This window comes from Balaenoptera acutorostrata, chromosome 14, assembly GCF_949987535.1.
Source record: "Balaenoptera acutorostrata chromosome 14, mBalAcu1.1, whole genome shotgun sequence".
Taxonomy (NCBI): domain Eukaryota; kingdom Metazoa; phylum Chordata; class Mammalia; order Artiodactyla; family Balaenopteridae; genus Balaenoptera; species Balaenoptera acutorostrata.
Genome location: NC_080077.1, coordinates 80,112,209 through 80,120,525, shown reverse-complemented (window position 1 = coordinate 80,120,525; position 8,317 = coordinate 80,112,209). Strand labels below are relative to the sequence as shown.

General features: G+C 38.3%; 1 non-coding gene across 1 annotated transcript; it reads left to right on the top strand.

Annotated features, from left to right (window-relative positions):
* The first annotated feature begins 619 nt into the window (after positions 1 to 619).
* On the top strand, positions 620 to 691 carry TRNAA-AGC (transfer RNA alanine (anticodon AGC)). The gene has a single exon. It is a non-coding gene; the product is annotated as a tRNA-Ala (tRNA).
* The last annotated feature ends 7,626 nt before the right edge of the window (positions 692 to 8,317 follow it).

Sequence of the window (8,317 nt, the reverse complement as noted above, 5' to 3'; positions counted from 1 at the left end):
TTAGACTGTTTGCTCTGTCAATTTGGCCGTTTGTAGCTATGATCTTGCAGGAGGATGGAAGTTGTACAGACATAAGAACAGCTCATAAGATAAAGTCTAATCTGAAGACCATCATAGAAGCAAAGATTTGACAAGTCTGCAATTGGGGCGTACTTTCAGGAAGTGATTTAGAGGGTAAGTTTTTGTTTGTTTGTTTGTTTGTTGTTATTGTTTGCCATGAGGCTAGCATAGTAGGTCAAGTTCAGTAATACTAGCTGAAATTGGAAACTGTCTCTTGGAGAGGAAGAGGTAGTCGAAGGAGAAGTTCTAAGAATCGAAAGGAAGATATTCAAGAGAGAAATAACATTTACAGTCTGAAAAGTAGCCAGAAAACCTGGGTAGGATTCTAACAGCTCAGAAGCCTACGGTAAGAGAAGCAAACAGTTGAGTACTAGGTGATAATGGAGAAATCTAATAGAAAAGCACTTGAGTTTTTCCCTAAATCTGAGGATTGTTCATCAACCTTCAGAATATTTTTTTCTTCTTTTGATTTTATCACCTCTGCTGGGTTTTTTTCCCCTTACAGTTCAGGAGTCCTGTTATCGCTTACAAGGTGCTGTTTAACAACCTCTTAGGGAGAGGGGGTGTAGCTCAGTGGTAGAGCATGTGCTTAGCATGCACAAGGCCCTGGGTTCAATTCCCAGCACCTCCATCTGGGGTTTTCTCTCACCTCCCTCACAGCTAAAATCTTTCAACCTGACAATGCCCTTGAAAGCTAAGCCGCTGGGCAAGTATTATCCTCATTTTATAATAAAGAAACAAACCTAGACCCTTTCCCTTCAATCCAGACCCTGTTATCTACAACAGACTTCCAAATTGTTTCTCTCGACAGTACTGTAAAAAGCAAAGAAGAGCAAACAGCTACCACAGCAGATCTTTATGATATGCTGCCAGATTCCACTGTACTTAAACCCGAATGTTACCATAAATATCATTCTCGATAGCACAACCATATTTATTATAATAGTAACCTTTTAAACTTTTTTTTTTTTGAATTTTAAAAATTTTAATGACATGCATACCCATATTACAAAAACCTATCAGCTCACAGCAGTCAGAATGGCCATTAGGAAAAATGCTGCAAAAAATAAATGGTGAAGGGAGGGTGGAGACATGCGTACCCTCGGTTGTAAGGGGGGGCATGTAAAGAGCCACTAATGAAAACACAATGTAGGTGCTTTGAAAAGGGAAACATTGAGCTACCAGTCAAGCAATCACAACCACTGCTTGGCCTATCACCTGAGAAAATGAGAATCAAAAAGTCACAGGCTGGCAAACCTGTACGCCAGCAATGTTTACCATAGCCAACACTTGGAAGCAATGAAAATGTCCATCAACCGAGGAATGCACCAAGAAGAAGTGGTCCATGTACACAATGGAATATCACTCTAATAATAAATATAAATTAAATTTAAAAACAAACAAAAGCAAGGAGACATCAACATTTGTGGGTTTACCTGGGCACATTGCACTCTAATTTATAACCGAAGAACACCACTGGCCAGTAGGTCTGTTTCCCTAGTACCAGCATGGGGAACGTAGAAAGGCTGCCGCTCTCTGGCCGTTACCTGCAAAAGCAGGTTTAAAGCCTGAGCTAATGGTCACTTCATATGAACAAGTACTGCAGGGCTGTAAATGAAACCTTTACACCTAACACTTCACCCCACCAGATTTTGAGTAAATCGATGCTCCAGCAAGATGCAACACACTTATTCTTTTACTTCCAGGTCAAGGGGCACATTGATGCCAATGCCAAAGAGGGAACTGTGGACCCACGGAATCAAGTGCTCACATGCCCTTGTGCACTGACTCTTGATTATCTGCCCAGCCTCATCGACGGCCACACTCCCACTGCAATTCACACTCCCACGATACAGGATTCAGTACTACTCGTATGATCTTACGTCTAGAAACTGATAAACTCCAAATTAATCTCAGAGATAAATGTTGAATATTTCTAAAACTGATTTTCTTACAGCACTACTGTGAAATTATCATCTATGCTTTCAGGCAGAATCAAGAGATAAGAAAAGAAATAGAAATAGTTCAATTCCTCATTAAAAAAAGTTTCTAATTGAACGTCAACATCATAAATTGAATATGTGATTAAAACAATACTACAGGGGTTTCTATTACAAAAACTCTCTTAGAACACTATTTCATGATTTTATTTTGATTTCATCTTCTTCCTCCTACCCCTTCCCCCTCTTTTTTTAAAAAAGATTTTTAAATGGTTATTGATTTCCTAACATAAACATCTGTTTGGATGAAAAACTTGGCATCATTTTTATGTTGGTTGTCAGGATTCAAATAGATTTGAAATTCCATTTTCTCGATTTCTTATCTGTTCTTTTCTGAGAGTGTATATTTCTATCAAATTTATATTTATTTGAATAATCTTCCATAATTCTTGCCATTGAGGTCACCATAAGGGCACCTAGAAAATGTTCTTCACAAACATCTTTCCACACGATCTCTCATGGGAGAACAGCTGAAAACTACTTTACATTAGTGAAGTAGTCTCAATTTTCCAAATTTGCCCAGGAAAGGAGTTTAAAAGTGCTATAAGGGCATGCTTCAAGGTTGAAATAGAAAACTCAAGCCTTTGACCAGGGCTGCAATCCTACTCTGTCAGGGGAAAACTTTTGGCAAGCCCTAACGCCCCTTAGTATAAAGACAATCTGCCACCAGAATTTATGGCTGAGTCTCCACTGACACCCGTAAGTTAAGAGTTATCTACTTTTTACCATCCACACGTTCTCCAGTTTCTCAGGGCTACCCACTTAAAAGCAAAGGGTCCTTAATGACTGCTTTCTCTAGCACAAAACTCCCCCCATTGTATTTATTTTTGTTTAAACAATTATCTTTTAAAGAGGTTTGAACAATAATTTTAACGCCTTAAAATATTTACACTTGGAAACACCATTTTCAGAGCTACTTATTCCTTTGTGCAGATCTGTATTTCCATGGGTCACCATTTTCCTTTTGCCTGAAGGATGACATTTAAACATTTCTTGCAGTGCACTGTTATCTGTAATCATTCCAGGTGGTTCTTTCTCTAGCCTTAGATAGTTCCCTCACGCATATGAGCTGATCAGTATTCAGCTGAATACTCCAGGGGGCCATCTGCAGATTTCTGGGTTCTTCTCTCTGTCCAGGTCTTTTCTCTTAGATACTCTGTCCCTAACCACCCTCGCTTCCCCAGACTCTCAGGTCCATCCCGTGTTGCACAGATATCCATCCTCATGTGAATTTCCCCTCCCATGTCTGCCTACAGGCCTTCTCGTCACAGAGCTCAGAAGCAAATCCAAGAGCTAAGCTAAAGGGCCAATATCTAAGACTGAAAACAGGTATCCTCCCATCCCTAACAAAACATACCCTTTCCTTTTTGCCTGTTATGGGTTGAATTGTGTCCCCCAAAAGATATGTCAAAATACCTCAGAGTATGACCTTATTTAGAGATAGGGTTGTTGCAGATAAAATTCATTAAGATGAGATCATACCGGAATAGGATGAGCCTTTAATCCAAAATGATTGGTGTCCTTCTAAGAGACGATGTGAAGACCCAGGAGAAGACTGCTTTGTGAAGGGACAGATGCATGCAGGGAGCAGGCCACGTAATGACAGAGGCAGAGACAGGAGGGATGAGGCTACAAGCCAAGGAATGCTAAGGATTGTCGACTACCCCCAGAAGCTGGGAAGGAAGAATTTCATCCGGAGTCCCAGAGGGAGTGTGGCTCTGAGGACACCCTGATTTTGAACTTCTAGCCCTCAAACTGTGACAGAATACATTTCTGTTGTTCCGACCCACCCAGTCTGCAGTACTTTAATGCAGCCCTAGGAAACTAATACACAGCATGAAATGCTTAATCAAACCTGCTCTTCTATCTGCACCCAAAACTTTACCAAATACTTTCTGATATGTCTAAACTCCATTTGAGCCCAATATGAATTCATAAACAGGAAGGAAAAGTATCTAACTCTATGTAGATGAAAACTATTGCCTGCCATATCAGTACCCTATGTACCCTAAGAGGAGTCGGGATGGAGAAAAGCAGGGTAATGGCCCTAGATAGTTAAGGTGCATATCAAAGGAATTATTTCAATGAGCCCAGACCCTTGCATCTTCTCATACATAGAAAAGCACTCAATTCATTAACCTGAAATGTCTGGTTTTCTTTAATTAGCAGTAATCTTTTGATGCTCTGACTACCTGATTTTTATTGCAGAACTCCTATATATCCTGGCTCCTCCCTTACCTCTTGGAAGAAGTCCCTCAGAGCCATCTGATAGACTATCTTCTGGGCTTAAGTCCTCAGTTTTGTCCATCAAATAAAACATAATTCTCAACTTTTAGGTCGTGCATTGTTTTTCAGTCAACAACTAGCAGATGTTAAGAAAACTTCATGGAGGAATTTATTTTTAATCTGCACCTTACGTTTTGGTCAGATATTGCCATCTATGGGTTCCTAGAAAGGGATTCCAGGAAGAGGGAATACCATGTATATTCTTTTCTCATCTTTAATTCTGACGGTAATTCAGTTTAAAGGACCAAACCTATCAGCACTTTATTTATTATTATTAATTTTTTTTCTCTTTTGCTTTCATAGAGTAAATTTAACTTCTCTGTCTTTCATTTGGAAATGGAAGCTGACTTTTTTTTCGCCTAAATACAACTGATCAGTTGGGTAATCACAGTTCAGATAATGGAACATCAGAAACTGTAATTATCCATGTAAAAACACAGATTGCTCATGCCTCTATCAAACAAACAGAAGCCTGCAGTGAAAGCCAAGTGGTGGTAAATTCTATGCATTTGAATTATATACATAACTCTAGACTAATAAAAATTCAAAATACTGTCCTCATTTACAAACAGAGATTATTTTTTGTTTTATTTTCTCGGTTTTCAGGGCAAGTACATTACTAGTATATTTCAATGTCATTTTTTAAGCATTCAATACTAATGTCACACATTGAATCATACAAAAAATCTGCTAACAATTTAATTTGTCTATTGTAATCAATAGGCCCCTCCTGCCCTTGGGATAAGATTATTGTTTTTATCTCAATTGTTTCTGTTATACTGTGAAAATAAACTAAGTAGAGTTTTCCTTCCATGCAGAGATCTTATAATACAGCTACAGAACCGGAGGTTTATTGTAGGTGAATTGATAAAGGTTTCCTGTGGAAGTTCTAAGGCCACACTAACTTTGGGGATCTTAGAAAGGTCACTGTTAGTGTCCAAATTTCTGTAGTATCTAACTTTGCCAGTTACTCCCATTATCTTTCTTAAAATAAGTATGTTCTACCTGCTAATGGACTGACTTCCTATATTTTAATAGTTCAGGGATTGATACCACCTTTAAATTACATACTGAATAGGAGCACATCGGTGTAGATGTAGACGTTTACGTGGCTTAGCATTTTTAAATGAAAATGCTTTGAGGTTTCACCTAGACTTGTTTGTAAACCATGTTCCATGCTGCTCTGGATTCCTCAGAGGATCTGAAATGGCTCTATAACCCATGTAAAAGAGCTCCTGGACCCAATTTCAGTGTGTGTGTGTGTGTGTGTGTGTGTGTGTGTGTGTGTGTGTGTGCGCTTCCCCACACCAACAGCAATTTTCAGACACCAGCGGGGAGTCCCAGAATCCACTCAATTCTGACACTACCTACCCTGAGATAGAGTCGGATTCCACAGGTAAAAGGCTTGCTCCCACAAGACCTTCCTCCGCTTCAGGTGCTGGTCCCAAGCCCAGGTTGTTACCTGTGTTTCTGATAGACTGACTATACATCAGAGGTTCCCATGATCCCTTCCCTGGGTTTGATTAATTTTCTAGAACAGCTCAGAGAAGTCAGGAAAACTCATTTATTCACTAGATTATCAATTTATTATAAAAAGATATAACTCAGGAGCAGCCAAATAGAAGAGATGCATGGGGCAGGGTATGGGGGAAGGGGTAGAGCTTCCATGCTTTCTCCAGACGTCACTCTTCCAGCACCTCCCCATGTTCACCAACCCGGGCGCTCTCAGAACCCTGTCCTTTCAGGTTTTTGTGGAGGTTTCACTACACAGGCATGTTTAGAATTTGCTTTTTAATAACATTCATTGGCTATACTGAAGCAAGAGGCTGCTAAGGCTATTTGAAATAAAACAGAACAACAAAAATTTCTCTTTTTTTGTGATACAGAAATGTCAATAACTAGGTATCTTCGAACAATTACATGGTCATAGTAGCTGTCATATTGCTGATATTTTAGCACAATAACTAAACTGAATCTGGTAATGGAGGGCTTGAAATGTTTTTGTGTTACAACTGGAGGTACAATGTCAGCAATGAAATTGAAAGTTAAATATGAGACTCAATAGGCAAAACTAAATAAATGTTTAATACTTGGGCAGATTATCTGCCAGAGTCAGGCACTGAGGGAGCTGAGGTTTTTAATGGTCACATTAAACATCCTTATAACAGCAGAAGATCTTTTATTAGTTTCTGCCAAACAGTAAATATTTAAACTTGCGGAGGAATAAGTCATTATCACCTTCCAGATTAAAGTCTGACCCACTGAGGGATTCACCAGATAGATCAATTAGTGATTCAAGTTTGAAACAATACTTTCCTTATACTCCTTAAACTCTCTGGCCCCCTCCAAGTTTCCTCACCAGCATAATTAGGGACTTTGTTGTAGTTGTTAGTTTTTGTAGCCACTAGCTAGATGAAACAGGATTTTCTTGATATGATGTTTTCAAAACAAATATACATATATTAACTCACACCCTCATACAAGTAGCATCTAAACATTCAGGCTAGTATAAATCTTCAAACATATAATTTGAAGAATTACATTTTGCAAGGGTGTTCTTACTGATCACTAGGTAAGTTTTACACATTCAGACTTATAACGTACACTTACAATTATTAAAAACTGTAAATGATAGATGATGATAATGATAAAGACAGAGAGTTAGAGAGAGGGAAAGATGATAAATAGATAACATATAGGGAGATGCAGGACATATTCAACTTCAGAAGAATAGCATTATTTATTATTTAGCCACTGCTTACTCCGATCCAGCAAAGATTGCACTCCAGCCTTCCCAGGAAGACGATTATTCCATGCCCTTTCCTTAAAGAGCTTCAGAAAAGCAAACGTCTGGCAAATAAATCCTAATTATTCCCAAATCAAAATCCAAAAGTTTCTAACATCTACCCTACATTTATCTTACTTGTTCTTTTGGTCTATACCTTTTGGCCCGACCTTTCATCGAGCTAAAACCCACTGTCATTGAATAGACTTCAGAATGAAATTATATCACTTCTCTAAGCTTTATCTTCTTAAGGCCAGACAAAGTAAAGCTCTTTAAATTTCAATTATAAGGGTTATTTTACAGTAAATAGTTCTACAGTGAATAAGGGAAATCAAAACCTTTTGTCATCAATGAACTTTCCCAGCTCAGACCTGAGAATTAGACAAAAGCCTACCATCCCCACACCTGGCCTGATTAGGAGAGGGAAGCATGACGGCCTGTTACCTTTATAAATACAACAAAAGGGAAGGGATTAGAGATTATTCTTAGTCTGCCCTATACAGGAAAGAACAGAAAGTAAGGACTGAAAATTGTGTTAGACTTAATGTTTCCAGACCCATTATCTTAACAAGTCTGGATTTACCAGGTATGTTCTTCAATTGAATCCCAAGAACATATAACTTCATCTCTTGGGGCTACTTCCAAATCCTCTTTAGAGCTTCTTCAAAGAATTTTCTCTTAATCACCTTTAAGAAACTCAAGAGCTCTAAGTCTCTAAGCTAACACAGCACCATAAAGATTTCTAGTCTCTTTTGTATGCAAATATTGGAGAAAAAAATTCATTTTAAAACCTTTTTATGAATATAACTGCTTTCACAGAAATCAGGTGCAGTCATCTTGTCTCAGGTTCAAGTTCAGTTTTTTGCTCAGCTGTTAACTCAAGACTATTATAGTTTCAAGGTGCTTATTGCACACAAACTTCTTCTTTCTTACTGTTTGAACTCTTAAGTGATTCTTTGGTCCTTTATACTTTATTTTGTATTCCCTTAAATGGCTTTGATCAAGTCAATTAAAAGCCAGAGGTTTTAGCTGTGTACTAATGCTTTCACTAACACTGCAGCAGACTTTCAAATTTCTGAGTAAAGATGATTCCTCATTTTGTATAATTATAATTTGTATACCGATGCAGTGAGTTGCCCTAAATCACTCCTAAGCCATTTACATTTCTTGGTTGAAAAACTCTCAT